The sequence below is a fragment of the Argiope bruennichi genome, chromosome 9 (assembly GCF_947563725.1).
Source record: "Argiope bruennichi chromosome 9, qqArgBrue1.1, whole genome shotgun sequence".
NCBI lineage: Eukaryota > Metazoa > Arthropoda > Arachnida > Araneae > Araneidae > Argiope > Argiope bruennichi.
Window position 1 is genome coordinate 115833681 of NC_079159.1, and position 17841 is coordinate 115851521.

The window sequence follows — 17841 nt, forward strand, 5'->3', positions numbered from 1 at the left end:
AATTTTTTTTATTCTACTTAGTAATATAGTAATAGTAATTTAACCGACGTTTGATTTTTTTTTGGGGGGGGGAGATTAAAATATGAAAGCAACTGAGGGGTGTATATTACATTACGAGCAAGCAAACGTATCAACAAACAGATATGAGCTCCGCAATGGCTGAAGAAATCAATTTGTAGATTTTAATAAAATTCAATTACGAGTTTCTTGAAATAAATGTTTTAAAATTATATTGCTATATTATATATATATACTAATGATTTTAGGTGCCCAACAGCATCGCCAGAAGCATTTTTTAGATAGCTTATACGCAAGCACATACCCATAAAAACTACAAAAATTTTATTAATTTCTATTTAATTGTGCATTTAATTAACTTTTTACATCCATAATTATATGCCCCAGGTTAGCATAGATATCCATAATTGCATGCCACGAGTCCGTCCAATTGTCAGATTTTAATTCCGTAATATTTAATTGTCTGCATACAATCACTTTCTTTGTTGCGTACATCTTTTTATAGCGGTTATAAATTCCACAACATTATAGCGCTATTAGGCCTGGTTCATTTATTTGAAAATTTAGTGGTACTGTCACTTGATTTTTATTTTTTCGTATACTTAGTAGAAAAAAAGTATCTTTATATCAAAAAAAAAAAAAAATCTAACTCGCGATTTTAAGGAATTTCCACATTTCAGCATTCCCTGATTTCAAAAAACACATTTTTTGGGAAATGTCTATCTGTAATCGCTTTGAATCGAATCTGTCTATCTGTAATCGCTTTGAACTAGATAAATGAAGTTTGGTTTAACGTCTTTATATTAGATTTTTAGATATGTCTAATTTTTAACATTCGGAGAAAGTTCGTCTGGCCTAATATAAGTTAACACGATTCCTACCAAAACGAGGGATGCTGGACACATAAAATCTGGCACACAGATTTGATTTCTATAATCTAGATACCAATCAAATATTAAGCCAAATCCAACAAGGAGATAACCGCCTTCAATCGATACTTTTAGAAGCATGTAAACTCTCGCTAACATAAAAATGGAATTACTTAAATATATCAATCTAGTATGGGGTTTTGCGACTACAAGTATAGTTTCATGTCAAATCTTTGTTTTACTAGGTCGGGAAAACAAACACACATTCAATTTTCGGATACTCTTAATCGCGTGCCAGGAATTAATCGTAATAAAAAAAAACTTGACAAGAATGACACGATAGACTCCGTCAAAGTGCTAAATTCAAGTCAAAGGCTAATATTCCGTAACTATTGTATGCCAGTACTATGCTAGCCTGTTTTCCAGGTTAACACCTTCATTGGAAAGTATGGGGGAAAATTTTGGCGAGACCGCTCAAACTAGTCTTTAATTCATGCTGCAATTCACACATATATATATTAAACAGAATCCTTCGTTAGTTTTCAACAGACTAAAATCATTCAAATATTTGATGAATCGGTGAAAGCGATTTCGGTTTCTTAAAAAAATGCTTAAGTGTGAAATTTCTTAAAAAGATGTTTAAAGGATTAAGTTTAGACAAAAGAATTTTATGAACTAAACTGACAACAGTGGAAACAAATCATTATGAATTTTTTTAAAACAGCGAAAAAATTATTTTTTTTTATGGGGAAAAGTTATTATAGCAAAACCGTTCCAAATTTAGCTTAATTTTTACTAGTAAAAATTCCAATTTAAATTTTTTTTTTTTAAAAAAATCGTTCAAAAATCGTTCAAAGATATAGATTTAAGCTCCTTAGAGGAAAACTAACGTTATTTTAAAAAAAATCCTAGAATAAAATAATATCCTTGTTAATAAATTTTAATATATTTTTTCGAAAAAAAACTGATGAAAATTATTCTTCAAATGGGGTAGCTATTTATATCAGAAATAATTTGATAATATTCAAATTTCTCGACAAATTACTTTCTATTTGATAATCTTCACCACAATATTCGAGATCCAAGAGGACAGTTTAAATAAAAAATGATTTTATTGAACTAGGGTTTATCTATCTATTACTCTAAATCTATTTATCCTCAGAGAAAAGCCTGGCGGTATTTACGATTTTGAACTAAGCGCTCTTGACCTGCACTTAAGCACTCGTTGTTGGATCACAAAAATTGTCTTAAAATGAAATCGAATTTTTGTAAAGTGTATCAATATTTTTTGAAATTAAATTTTCAATAGCATAATTTTTCCAAAATAGCTACTAAATATTAAACTATCCAATGCTGCAAAGACTTAGCATTGTTGTGTCAGTTCTGTTTTACATAATTCAAAAGTCATTCAAGAAGAGAGAAAAAAAAAAAAGACACAAAGACATCCTTATCTTCTGACCACGACACAATCGCATTCAGCTCATAAAATTTGAAAGCGTCTGATTGCGAGTGTGACGGGCCTCGTGAGTCTTTCTGGCCTTCTGAAATTCTCCCTTTTCTTTTGTGGGGACGCGATATTATTTAGATATCGCAATAAGGCGATTTTTATATTTGAAAATATAGCACAAGTTATCATTACATCATTCAGATAAGAACATTAAAACCACAAATCATAATGTCTTCATACTTTTGAGCTGTGAAGTTCAGTGAATAAGTTCAAAGTTCAATCATAAACAAAGTCCTGAACAGTCATTTTAAATTCATACACACTATTGCCGTAGCATCTGTACATATAATTCAGATGTAATTTTTAAGAGTCAAAATAAAATAATCTTGAAATAACAGATAAGGCCTCTGTAGATTTCGCTAAAATGATGCACGGGGGCTAGATATCGATCACTGGTCTAGAACTCTTAAAAAAACATTACCAGCAATGCTCTGTTCTCGTTAAGACAAATTTATTTCTTCATAACAAGTTATTAATAAGTTTTTCACCGAGCCGAGCTGACCAACCTGCATGGTAATATTGTATTTTAAGATTATGGAGTGTTTTTTATACACAGTTATTAAAAAACAATGAGTTGATAGTTCTTGGAAAAGTTCCAACAATTTGACTTCCAACTTCCCAAAGCTCCATCATCAATAGACAGCTATTGGTATGAGTAGACTTCCTTGTTGAATATCAATGTGATAATTAGACCTCGCACCTCACACGGCCAAAAAAACAGACTCGGTGCAAACGAAAAGGTACCTAAATATGAATATATACAGCATTAGCAAAATATATGAAATATAGAAACAGGAAGAAAATATGAAATATAGAACATAAATAAAAAGGTAAATTATTTAAAGCGAATTCGTTTTTTCACAACAAACGTATCAAAATCTCGTGAATTTTTCTTTTGTCCAGACGCTGTTTTGCACAAGAAAATCTTTGAATTTGAATATCGGACAGAATTTCACACCATAAATGAATAAGAAATAAATAAGAAATTTCGATAACTACTTCTAATAGTTTTCTTTAAATGAAAATTGATAATTAGCGGGATTACTCGATAACGAATATAAAAATGTTTTATAAATTTATAAGTTAAGATTTTGATTTAATCTCTTCGTCGTCTGTAACGCGTCTAGCGCGTTCAAGTGGAACTTCTACAAGGTAGCCAGCCATAACACCCTTCAAGCGTCATTCTACATTTTAAAACTTTTATAACGCTTTGTAAATGTTTACTTGTTTGAGTTTCTTTGTTCTAATGCGGCGAAAAACAGAAAATTTCGCGGACAGGAGAAGACGGCGAAAGGGTTCAATATTCACAAAGAAAGTTTTCTATGTGTTCATACTTTATAAATATACGATCGATTCTTAATCGAATATAGATGGGGCAAATACAGTTCAAAACAGATCAAAGTGAAGAAGTGACATAAATGTTAATCGGTTTCGAAAATGCCAAAAAATATTTTTCGATTTATTAGAACCACTTGTGTCACGAATACAACAATCAGATAAAAAATAAACTTGAAAAACTTTCAGTTATGGCTTGAAATCTATAAACGTTTAAAATCAAGGAAAATATATATAGAGAGAATCCATTTTAAAATTAAATAAGGAGACAGGAATATTATATAAAAGTTTTCCGAAATATGACATCTTAGAGAAAATAGCATTTCACATGACGAAATAAAACTTTAAATGCGTATGTTATATACAAAATGTTATCGAAATGATATTACACCAATAAACCCAGATACGACAGTTACGGCTACAGTCACAAAATTTGAAATTACCAAATAGCAACACCTACTTTTCATGGAAACGAAGATTCAAGAATTACAAGCCAAAAATGGCGACGCTACTCAGAAACGACTATGCTTACGGTAACAGCATTCATGGTGCTCAAAAGAACACGAATAATTCTTTTATTGACTTTGCAACTCACATCGTGTCTTCTGCTATAAAAATAGAATATGAAATCTCTCTCGCAAGCAGAAATAAAAGATTTGAATCTCTTACGTGGGGCACTGTCACGCCTGATTTGTCATGACTGAATGCGAAGACAAAGCCTTTCGTCATTTAAAAGATACATCTGTCTGACTTTCTTGTCTCACGATTTAAACTATCCGAATAAACAAAACACCACACAGGCCTCACATAATTATTATAAAAACCAACCTTGCATAATTACTATAAAAAAACACAATCTAAGACAAAGCCCGTTTTCTATACGAATTGTGTGAGATTTAATACGAAGCTCTAAGAATTCGTTCCAGATGTTATCATTCACGATTTGAAATATCTATTTTCTCGTATGCGTAGTATAGAGAAAATATAGACATCGTCAAAAAAAATAACCCGAACTCGAGATTTTGACGCATCTCCGCGTTTTAGACCTCACCGAGTTAAAAACAACATATTTTTGGAAAATGCCCATCCGTGAATCTGTCTGTGATAAGCATAACACAAAATCACTTTGATCTAGATGAATGAAATTTGGTAAACGGTCTTTATATAACATTTTTACATTTCTAACTAATTTTGGGCAAAATCTGATTAGAAGAAGTCTATTGGTCCAGCTGTTGGTCTATTATAATTTAACAGGGTAAGTACAAAATGAAGAGAACTATATAGATAAGTTTGGTACACATATTTGATGTATATAGTGTAAACTCCAACCAAATTTTGAGCCAAATGCAACGAGTTGATTGTCAATCAACGAGTCGGTCAATCACTTTCAGAAACATGCAAACTCGAAAACTCGAAGTTGCAATGATTTAAATATAAACTTGGTATGTTATTGTGCGACTACAAGTTGATTCTGCGCCAAATTTTTATTTCAGTCGGTTGAGAAAAATTTGTTTAAAAACACAAATTCAATTATAGGACACCATTAACCCTCATGACACGAATTAATCACCAAAAAACTCGGCAAGAATGACACGATAGATTCAGTAAAAGTGCTAAATTCACGTCAAAGGCTAATATTTCGTAAGTATTATATACCAAAGCTATGCAAAGTGTTCTTTAGGATAACACCTTTATTAGAGAAGTATGCGAGAAAATTTAGGGAAGACCACTGCCACTGGTTCTTATTGGGATAGTTACAAAATTGCACCAGTCGACAGAGAAAGTATCGCATTGAGAAAGGAATTTCACACATTGCTGAGTACGTTCTATTCTGCGCTTTGTTCTTTTTTATTCCTGTGATGCTATAATATTTAGCCTGTGCACAGCCTAAAGACAGAGGCATATTTCTCATTGACAGACAGCATCAATTCAAAGTACTGCATACATTGGAAACATTCAAACCTCATGATTAGATCGCATCTCCATTACATGTTGGATAAGTATTTACTTTGCAACATGCATAACTAGAACTTTCAAACTTAAATATTGAAGAAATTACAACCCTAAAATTTACGAATGAGTATAGTAGAGAATGCTCATTACGAATCTAAGTCGACAAATTATGTCTTTTGCTGTTTGCATCAGCGAAATGTTCTATCGGATGTCGTATGGATGTAAGGCCCAGGTGGCCGGGTGGTAAGGTGGCAGCTTCGGAACCGACGAAGAACCGACGAGTAATCGGGTCTGGTGCACGTTAATACATCGGGGCCAAACGTCCTCTCGCTGGTGTGATGCTGAAGTTTGGAGAGTGGGTGCCAGCTCAGGTGTCGTTCTCGTTATCTGACCATGGTTTAAAATCATGAGGTTCCTCTCAAAATAGCCTTGCTACTGCTTTACGACAAGACGTTAACATAAATAAACATATGGATGTAAGATGGTATGTATGTAAGACGTCAAGTATATTTTTGCTGCATGCTGAACCTTTGATGTCTTTTCACATTTGGATAACTTAAGTAGAGCTCAAATTAATGTTTTGATAGTTTAAATCGTTCATTGTAAGGAAGTTTGTCTACGAAATCTATGGACAAAGCTTATAAACACTACTAAATAGATTTTTAAAAATAAAATGTTACGCGAAACCAAATACATATAATTAGTTCGAATAAAATTAACAGTGAGAAAAACATTAAAATAGAAAATTTTTAAATTTTCAAGAGAACATACAGTGTTAAAAAAAAGAAGCATTTCCTTAACTAAAATCTTAAGTACATTTAGTAGAGATTTTGATGAAATTTTGAACTGTTCTAAAAACAGAAAGCCGCTACATCGAGTACGGTTCAATGAAAATTTAAATAACTTGTAGGAATATAAAAATTACAATTCACTCACTAATTTAAAGAGGAATCACGATATTCATGTTTAAAGGGTGGCAAATTGAAAGAAATGCTCATAACACAAAATCTCGTTTTTACAGGATTGAGAAGGGAAATACAAAAAAGTATTAAATAACTACTTGACGAAAACGTCAGTATTTATCGTTCCTTCTTAGTCAATAAAGTGCATTAAATACTTAAATAGGCACTTCAAAATCCATGACAATTACTCAGATGTATTTCACTTTTATATCGGTTATAATTTATTTTTTAATAGCTTCGTGAATATTAACAACTTGCATGACAATGATTGAATCGCGTTTGGATTAAGAACTATCGACACACAAATCCTTTTAAGAGCCTCACATGATGTTTCTCACGTATAAATGCATATTAACAAGATTTGATATTTTTATGACCACTTAAAATCATTTCTTTTGTTTATCAAGGATTTGCATTGACTAACAAGGGGAGGGCAAGAAACTGGAAAATTGAGTTTGTGATGGGATTTTGTAATGGTAGTATATCTATAGGATACTCATTCAGTAAAATTTTAAAGAGTTCCACTTACGAGAAAGTAACCCTCAAGCTTTGAGCATAGCTTATATACTTGTAATTTGCAATTAACGCTGGAAGTTCTGATAGCGCAATCAGATGAGCATTCTCTCCGTATCCGCTAGACCAGGGAAGTATAGATGCATAGAAAAAAGTTTATCAATATTTCAACAAATAATGACATAAATAAGCCAAAACGGTACTTATCGAAGAATTGTTTACACACACACACACACACACACACATTTCGTCACAAAGTTGAGCAATCTACCGGGGCATTTTGTACTATTAAAAATCTTGAATCATCTGCCTTTGCATTTAATAACTTAATACCCGTTTCCTCTTTCTTTTCGATTTTAATATTGGGAACTCTTGCTGCTATATTTAATGCATTTTCAGCTGGTATTTTTCATCTTCATTACAAATACGGTTCTGTTGAGTTTAGAAGAAACAATTCAATTTCATTGAAATAAAAAAGAATGTAAAGCTTTTCTTATTTTAAAATTATAATAGATATTTAAATAATTTATCATCTTTTAGTCATGTTTATATTTTAACTATTGACAATTGAATTATAACTACAATTCCAGTACTTTTTGAATGAACAGAATTTTGCCTAAAAATTAGTAACATCTCAAATTAAAATTAATGAACATTAAATTGAAATGCTTACATACAAAATTAATAAAAGATAAATAATATTAAAATTAGTGTTACATTAAATAAAGTATCAAAATACTTTAATTATTATTTAATATAAATTTTAATATTAAAATTAGTAATACATTAAATTGAATTGCCTGTAAGTTGTTAATTGAATTTAAATATTTTTTTTCTATTAAATAAACACAAATTTATAATTATTTTTCTTTTAAAAATTAAGTTATAATTTAAGAATTAAGTTGAACACCTCTTAATTCTTACCATTCAAAATTAAAAGCATATGGATTAAAATTATTTATAAATTGTGAAATACTTTTGGAAAGAAATGAATAGAAAGATAAAGTTCAGGATAGAACCGCGGTCTAGCGGACAAGGAGTGGACGCTTTCCCAATTTCTCCGTTAGGACTTCCAACGACAGCTGCAAATTACAAGTATATAAACTATACTAAAAATTAGAATGTCCTTTTTCTCGTGTAAGTGGCTGGCTATTGCACTTTAACATTTTGCTGAATGAATATCCTAAAGGCATACTACCATTATAAAAAAATCCCATTTAGAACTCAATTTTCCACATCGTGCCCTCTCCTTGTAAATATAAAAAAAAATATTCAACACTTTTAACAATTATATAAGTTAACAGTTAAAATTATTATCATTATAATATTATTCAGGCCCTTATAATGAACTATAAATAATCGTTATCTTACCGATATATAAATTAATTTTTTTTCTTTGAAAGTCCGAGTCGCAAAGTCAGTGTCCGAAGTCGTCAACTATTATCCAAAATTTGGCGATCTAAATAAATATATGAAAATAAAAATTTATAAATGATGCATGCTATTGAAATTTAAACAACTCAACTTCTGTATATATTTGTGTACCATATTTTAGAAGCATACATTCAATTTTTAGAGAATTTAATTAGAAGCATACGTAAGATTTCAAGATAGTTTTTATATATAAATAATAGTTATTGAAAGAGCTATATAAAGAAAAGTTTATATCATCCTTAGTGGTGTTAGCCCGATAAAATAAAAGATATTTTGATCATTTGCCATTCTAAATGTTTAATACAATTTCGAATGATTTTTAAAATTATTTTTAAAACATAATAACTTATCCAGAAAGAAGCTATAAAATATCCAACCAGATAAGATTAAAAATAGTTGAAATCTTAAAAATGATATTTCTGTTTTAGTTCAATGTAAAGTTGTATATAAGAGAATTTTGTATACTATTAACATTTTATAAAGTATTTTCTGAGAAGTAAAAAATTAACATGAATATTGCTCTTCGAGTAAAATAAATTTTTATATTTCTCTTCATAATAAAAAATCATGTTTTATTTTCTAATTATTTATTTATTTTAGAACCACACTTATTCGCATAATATGGCAAATTTTGGCGAATGGTAAACAAGGCAAAGAAAAACTTTAGTTACAGGACTTAACTTTTTTTAAATTTCTAGTGTAAGAAAGTATAAAGGGGTTAATTTCAAGATATAGATGAATTCGCATTTCATATTTACGTCCATAAAAATTTGCACGAAATTTTCTCCGGAATTATGTCCGTTTATTAATTCAAAAAGGAATTTGCCAAACAAATCAAATCAGATATATAATCTTAATACGTAAATTGTGGATCTAAAATCTCTAAATACCAAATAAATTTTTTAGGAAATACGTTCATTTATTGACACGCTTAACTTAAAATTTCTTATCAAAAAAATGCAAATAAGATATATATTCATAATATCAAAATTGTAGATTATACCAAATTTGACCATTTGGACGCGTATATATGGGTACAAAAACTCAAAAACGAAACAGGTCACATAGATCTATCTAATTGGACAAATATCGCCAGAAATTTAAATCTGGATTCATTTTTGAGCGCATTCGATCAAAAGGTTGGCAGTTTGGATTTTCTCGTATACGAAAAGAAAATATTGCCATCGTGAAAAAAAAAAAAAAAATGGAACTTAAGATTTTTATCAATCTCTACGCTTCAAATCCCCTTTTTAATAAAAAGAAAAAAAATCATTTTTGGAATAGTCTTTATTTATCTATAAACGAAACAATTCAAAAACGCTTTGAGCTAGGTGAAGAAAATTTGATACAGACTTTTAAAAAAATTTGAAAAGTTGGTGTAAATTTTGAATTAAATGCTTTTAGAAGAGTCTGTTTAGCTCTCCGAATGCAAGGTAATGTAACTATTGAACAAAAAATCTAGATGGATAAGATTTGATTAAAAAAATTGCATTTAAAGTATAGATTTGTATCAAATTTTAGTTTTAATTGACCATCTGTCGATCTATAATTTTGCACAAATATATATATATATACGCGATAACTCAAAAATACTATGACTTAAAAATGAAATTAGCAGATGTCTATACATTTATAGTTGTGTCACATTTTGAATTAAGTAGGTTGGTAAATAGAAGTCCAAAACATATATTCGTTTTTCTTGCACTTGTATATCAACCGTTTCTCAGTGACTCATCGCCAAATATCTCATTAAAAGATTCCTTAGTAAGCATTGTTAACCAGTGGCAAACAATATTACGCAAATACTGGTGTTTTGCTTTTTTACTATTACTTTATGAAACACACAACTCTCAAATGCGGGACCGAAAATAAAAATCTGACTACCCACAGCATTCATGGCCGTACCTATAAAGTCCACGATTTTATTCGGGTATAGGTAGGGGTATCATCCTACCTATAAAACAGCACCGAAATTCGAAACCTCGTTATTCTAAAATATACGAGGAAGTTTAGTAGAAACTACTCCCGCGGTTTCTATCAGTCCATTCATATTTAGAGAATATTTTTTGAGTTGTCGTCTAGATTGGTCATTGTCACAATTTCAATTCCAAAATATTGTTACGAAATTTCCGGGGGTTCGTTTGAATAGTGGAGGTTATATGGTGTGAAGAACGCTCAATCACCAGGCGGCAGTAGAAAATAAAACAACGACGTTTATTTACACGAAGACACACAGGACAACACAAAGACGACAACTATATACAGCACAGAAGACGATTATCTTCAGCCGAGACGTGCAGCATACAACATACTCCACTGCAGACAGTAGCACACAGCTTAGTTCAGCACTAGCTTCACTCCGTCGCTGCTCCGCTCATCTCTGGAAGGCCAGTTCCTTATCGTCGGTTCTTCCGACTACGATGACGACTCCACTTGTCCACGACTCTCTTCTCTGTCGCTTCCGACTACGACTCAATTCACCACTACTGGGTCACGACTACGATTACTCTGGCGGCTGCGGCTGCCTCTTTCTCAGGAGGTGGAGCTAGAAGCCTCTCAACCAATCAGGAACGTTCGAGGCGTAACTCTGTTCCTACTGGACGGATCGGGAAAATTCTCGATGTTTCGGGAATAATCTATTTTGGCGCCAAAGTCGCCACATTCGTCGTCAAATGGTCGCCAAGCTCCGGGACCTCCGACGCGACACACGGACTCCGTCCAGTACAGATGACTGTAAAACGTTCTTTCCGATGGTGGAACCAACTATGCTGGGAAGCAGCATTACAGATTCGTAACAATATATTTAGGCCATTAAAATACGCAGCTCATGTCACAAAAATGCAAATGCATTTTCTAGAATCAATTTTTCATGAGAACGTAATATATAATATCGGTTATTTTACCACAAATAAGGCCTTGTGCAATAATTTTTTCTCAAAAGACTTCTTTGAGTTATGTCATTATTTATACAAGTGCAATCATTTTAAACATTTCCTTTGTGAGGTTCTCGAAAACAGCGTTATATAGCTATATAATTAGATTAATATCTCTAGTTGTTGAACTAGGTTAATTTATTTCCTAAATTTTATTAATGAATAAAAATTGATTTGTGCCTTCTTTTCAGTAAATTCCATTCATGGTATTAAATATTTTTGAATTAATGAAAGAATGCCACTCCAAAATAAAATTGAATTAATCGAAGAAATTTTTGAAACGCGTTCCAGAAAGGAATTAATTTAGTTCGAAATGTTCAACTGTCTTGCATTTTTAATTATATTTACAGAGAAATACTGCGCATATGAATGCTCGATTTCATTAAGTTTTCAAGTATATTAATTGCTTTAGTGAACCCTCATCAACATCAACATTAATTATTTGCATTAATCAAGCATTCTATTTATCTCGAATTTCAGTATTTATCACTCTTCTGTTATTTTATTTAAATTTCCTTTACATATTGAACATCTTTTCATAATTCATTATCAAAACTATGATATATAAACTGATATAAAGTTGTATCAATAGGAACTGAAATGCTGTTTCATAGCCAAAAAATTATATTTTGTTTTGTTGACACTGCGGAGCATCAAAAGGAAATCAATTTAGGATTTTCGCTAATAAAATTGTTTTTCTTCATGTGACTGTGTAAAGATGAAACATCACAAATTCTTCAGTCATAAATTTTAATAATTAGGGTTTCTTTAGGGATTCTTTTGAAGCAGTTTTAAATTTAATTTGTTTTTCGAATTTTTTTTCAGTTTTATTTGACTGGCGAATTTGTCAACTAAATACAAAAATCAAGAAGGGAAATTATTTCAGTTCAGTCAACTTTGTTCGCAGCTTTTGCATCAAAAGCAAATTGATTAAAATCAGCCATACGTATTTTTTTTTCAATATGTGTACTATGATACCCTTCTTGTTAATGCAAAAGCACTCCATATCAAATCAAGGATTTCTTAAGCCACCCGGAAATTGGAAACTGTCAGCGAGGTGTCGAGGCCTTTCACAATTATCATTTATTCTTGAAAAAAAAATAACATTTTTTTTTTTTATCTCTAAGCGATTCCCCTATTGTGATTACAATCCTCCTGGCGACGTGTCAAACTCTAGTGATACTGCAAAGGCAGACGCTTCAGTATCAATTCTGCAATCAATTATCAATTTGCTTTTCTGTCCACAATTCTTTCATTGATGATTCCTTTCAATTCAACAAATAAAGGTTCGCCATTGCATACAATCGTCAATACTGTCCTCAACCATTTCTAACAAACGTTGCCTTAAATGTTGTCATTTGTGGACAATTTCAAACTTACACTCCTTATTTTTGCAGAACAAGATTTTTATATCGACAAAATTCTTCACTAGCACTCAATGGAATAATTTTTGAACTTATCGAACCTGAGGATTATCTTTCGTTACTGAATATTATGGATTCTAATAAGCGTAGTTCTTGCACTTTGATTGATCTTTCTACAATGGCTATAGCGCTATTTTGGAAATGTTTTTTATAAGGTTTATGCAGTAAAAATTCTATCGTGCTGGGGGATTTGTTTTTGGATTAAATTCTATTTTTTGTGAAACACGGATTCAAATATATATAGTGATATAATTAACTGCTTTAACAGCATGACTAAACACAAGAGGCTTTTATTTTGATCCGGAAGTAAAGAATAGAAAATATTCTTATGCCGATATACTGGATAATAGATTTCTTTTTTAGCAAATTTTTGAGAATAAGTATGCTAATAGTAAAGAAAAATTATCTAGTAAATAAAACATTTATAATTAATAACTCCTAGTAATAAAGAAAAACAATATTTTAGTGCTATATGTAGAGCCTGTTTCAATTCGCATCCCTGCTCACAATCTCTCATCATAATCCATCTCGGATCATGATGAGCTTATTATTTATCGATTTACGAGAATTAATTTTTACCTTCCGCTAGGATATTTGTGACTAAACAAATGATATTCCAAAACAAGTTTGTCTGGGTTTGTTGTTAAAAACTCATAAATTTCATCAGCGCAAAATGAATTCATCTAAAACGTGGATGTAATAGACACTGATTTTATAAACTATTTGGCTCATTTTTTTTGGTTAGTATCAGTTTTGGATTTTTTTAAAATTAACAATAATGCTGTCTATCATTGTAATCTTACTTAACTGTCTTTGTTTTTTTTTTTTAAGTAATCGAATGCTAAATGCTAATTTATTAACACTTTTTTTTATATGTACTTCTGAAAGCCTCTAAACTTTGAGACCCAATTTGTTTATTGCATTTATCAAAACCCTCCGTTGCATTTTACATGCTCTAAACACACTTGCTTTGTTGATGATTTCATATTTTTCCTTAATAAATATGCCACTCATTTGCAAAAGGATCTTCATTATTAGTTTCAGTCATGGCCAAATGACTTCTGAAGGTAAAAGAAAATGTAAAATCCTTACTTATTTTCGGAAATCTCTATTTTTGTTTTACCTTAATTCACAACGCATAGTTAGCATAACCTTAAAAGTGTATTAAAAAAACAAGAATTTTTTAATTGTAAAAGTGAACTTGAAAGTATATGTATTTTAAATATCGTCAGGTTTAATTTTCAATTCTTATTTGGGAATGTCATTATAAAAATAAAAATTAAATTCTATACAAGTACAGACAAAAAAAATTTTTGAAACATTTCATTCATTTATTTTTGGTGACATAAATTGTATTCCTTTGTCTGAACCATACAGGATTTTCAGAGACACCTGTGTATTTAACACATTTGGTACAACGAAAATTACTTAGATTCACATGTACTTTTTAATTAGATGACCCTCCTCAACTACAGTTAAAAGATAAAATTTATTTCATTAGATAGGCAGAAAAATCATGGCAATGAGTTTTTTAAAAATGCGTTTTTCAACTACTCTTAATATGCAGATAAATACTTAGTAAAAACTATCAAAAAATTATGTAACAAAATTTCTAATGAAAATAGTTTTAATATTTCTTCTAAATTGTAAGATAAAAATGCTAACAACATTTAAATATTGAACAATTTCTTGGATGATTCGAAGGTAAAGAGTATTCAATCTAATGCTATATTTATTATACTACGTTTCTTAATGTTGCAAAGTTTAGGAATCAGGGATTTCTATACAGACTTTTTTTTCAAGGCTGTTTTTATGGTTCGGTCTCATTTATGCTTTTTTTTTTCAGTACCAAGCACTTTGCAAATGCTGTTTCTGTAGTGGGTATATAAAAATCTACATAAATAATTCTACTGGTAAATCTATACATAAGATATTCATCCATTTCACTATTTGCTTTTTTGAATTATCATGTGCACATGGACAAGGGTAACCGAACAGACAGCCGACAGATTTCGATTGCTACTGAAGTTAATTTCATTCAAAATCAAATTAATATCAATGAATAAATTATACAAGATTAGAGATATTGCACCTCTACAATATTTGTACAGTCCGTCAAAAAAGTATCGATACTCTTTTTGTCGTTTGTAATCTATAAATGCTAAATTCAAGGAAAATATACCATATAACATGAAAGTATTTTTTCTTTAAAAATTTCATATGGGAAAATCATCTACGTATTTATTTTTACATAATCTTCAATTTTTTTTCCATTTCAATCCTCAATTTTTCATCTTACAGACGATCTTATAATAATGAAAAATTCCCAGGTATATAATTGTACAGAGATCAGTTCAAAATGACAGGAAATATACAATAAAAAGATTGAAGAATCATTTCAATGTAAAAAATAGCACATTTCATTGATACTGTCATTCATTCAAGTTTTTACTTCAGTTATTAATACAGTAACTTTGTTCTAAGAAAGATTAACGTGTTTTTTTAAGTTTACCAACATGACAAAATAAAAATTTTAAATGCATTACTTTTTCTTGCATATTAAATTATAAAAATAAATAATTGTTAACTAATATTTTCGAGACATATCTTTAAAAATAATTAAATATTCTAGATAAGATCTACAATTAATAAAATAAGCTTTAATAAAAAAAAATTGTAGCAGATAAAATATGAAATACAAATGCTTATTTTTTTTTAAACTGAGACATAAATAACATAATAAAATTTATTTACATATTCAAAGTTTCCACCAAACAATACTTTAAATTATTTTTAAGAATCAGAACATTTCAGAAATTATATGAAATAAGAACGATTCATTTAGGAAACATTTCCAAACTTTCGTTTCATATTTTAAAATGCTATTTTGTCCTGCTGCTTTTACTGATCTCAAAATTTTACCGAGTTTCTATTCAAACATTTTTAACTTACAAATTTAAAATATTAAGAAAAAAAAAACTTAGAATACACTTCGGTATTTTTAAAAATGCTTTTGTCTTTTTAATATATAATTTAAAGTAAAATGAAAATTATCAAGGATTCGTTGTATCTTGAAATTTATTGAATGAAATCCAGAACACTAGCATCAAGAATTGAAAATTTCAATTGTTCATAACTCATCACTCCTTCTCTCAAAAATGCAAAAATTATATGTATTTGGACTATTTCAATCTGAAGAATGTATATACACATTCAAAATCGGGGTGTTGGTATATGAAAAATTGATTTCGTATTGTCTAAATATGAAAAAGACACCTTTGCATGAAAAAATGTTTCTTACACTTAATGAACATATCTCAAAAGCGACTGGTATTTATGGTTTCACCGCGCATTAATTAGTTTTTGGTACTTTTTTGACTTACTGTAAAACAATGCCATGTTCAACTTCAAAAAATACCGTCCCAACTTCATAGCAAAGTACTCTTAGCTATACAGTTTTGATATTATGAAGCAAGGGGATACGCTTCGTATAACAACAAATAGCACTTTTTTATGGGGTATGCATCATCCGACAAATTCATACGAGTTCAAATGTAGCTCTAATTGCGCTTACTTCTAGGAGGAGATATTACTTTTTCTTGAACAGACAAAGTTTCATTGGTTCATATAAAAGCAAGAGTATGACTTTTGCTTTACTGTACAAACAATCAAATACTGAAAATGTAATATTTATATGAGGTTATGAATAATAAGACATTATTTGTCCTGCTGCATAAAAATTGGTAGCATTTTTTCATTTCTAATCAACAAATTCACGTTTTATGAGATCTTAAAAGGAGAGTCCACACTATAACAGAAATTTAGAATTGAAAGTGTAAAATAAAAATAAAAATTTTGAATTCATACATGAAAATTTCTTTACCTGACAACTACTTTCAGACCATTCGCAGCAGAAGAAAGTCGATCAGGTATTCTAACAAGTTGAGAAATAAGGGTTGATCACTCTTTTGGAACATAATTATTTGCAGCAACTTCAGATTTATGAAGATATGCAGCAAATGGATCTCCAAGGGTTGCACATTTTGGAATGGAAAAAAAAGACAAGTATTAATAAAAATAACCATTACATATTGGCGCGTGTATTAATTTAATAATCTTACAAAAATTAACTCAAAATTGGTTGAATAATTTATATTTAGCATAATAAGACAATCATCATGCTAAAAAAAATGGGAGTAGCTTAGTCTAAAGTATGTCTTAGTTTAATTTCAGAGCTTAAAATTAAGAGTTACAGATTTTCTTTATTTTCAATCAATGTTCTAGTACCAGTATGCAACGTAAGCGCATTCCTCAAAACCAGGGGGTACTGGTAAGCAGATTTGAAGTTCATTCACATCGAACCTGGTGAGGCATGTTTAAGGAAACAAAAATCTAAAATTTCGATATACTATTCAATATTTGCATAATATTACAACAAGCAAAACTACTTCCAAATTTTCTTAACATTTGATGCTACTTGCTGACTGGATTTTATGGCTTTCACGCTCTGAAAGACAGTACCACAGATGTCACATTCCTATTTTCCATCTTATTTCCGTTTTTATTATATAGATTTTGAAAATCACAAACATATTATTTGCAGAAAATTCACCGATATACATGGAATTTTGTAATTTTTTAAAATAAGTTTTCAATGACTGAGTTATAGCAGAGTACTTCTCAAATATCATATTTTTAAAATAATTTCCGGCTTTGATAGTCCATCTCACTTTAAGTAAATATAGAAATAAATTTTGAACTATCCTCTACAACGGTTAATCTATGAATAAAATAAACTTATTGAGTTGTAGCTAAAACTTTTCGCAATAAATTGCATTTTTTCATTCTTAAAATTCTGTCGTAGTCACGAACATAAAAAGTAATAAATGAAAA

The 17841-nt window shown here is 30.0% G+C and overlaps 1 long non-coding RNA gene across 1 annotated transcript; it reads right to left on the reverse strand.

The window, feature by feature from the left end:
• Positions 1-2848: 2848 nt before the first annotated feature.
• Positions 2849-17586, reverse strand: LOC129984710 (uncharacterized). Its single transcript, XR_008785521.1, has 3 exons — positions 16832-17586; positions 8529-8616; positions 2849-3138 (listed from the first exon to the last, which is right to left on the reverse strand). It is a non-coding gene; the product is annotated as an uncharacterized LOC129984710 (long non-coding RNA).
• Positions 17587-17841: the final 255 nt, after the last annotated feature.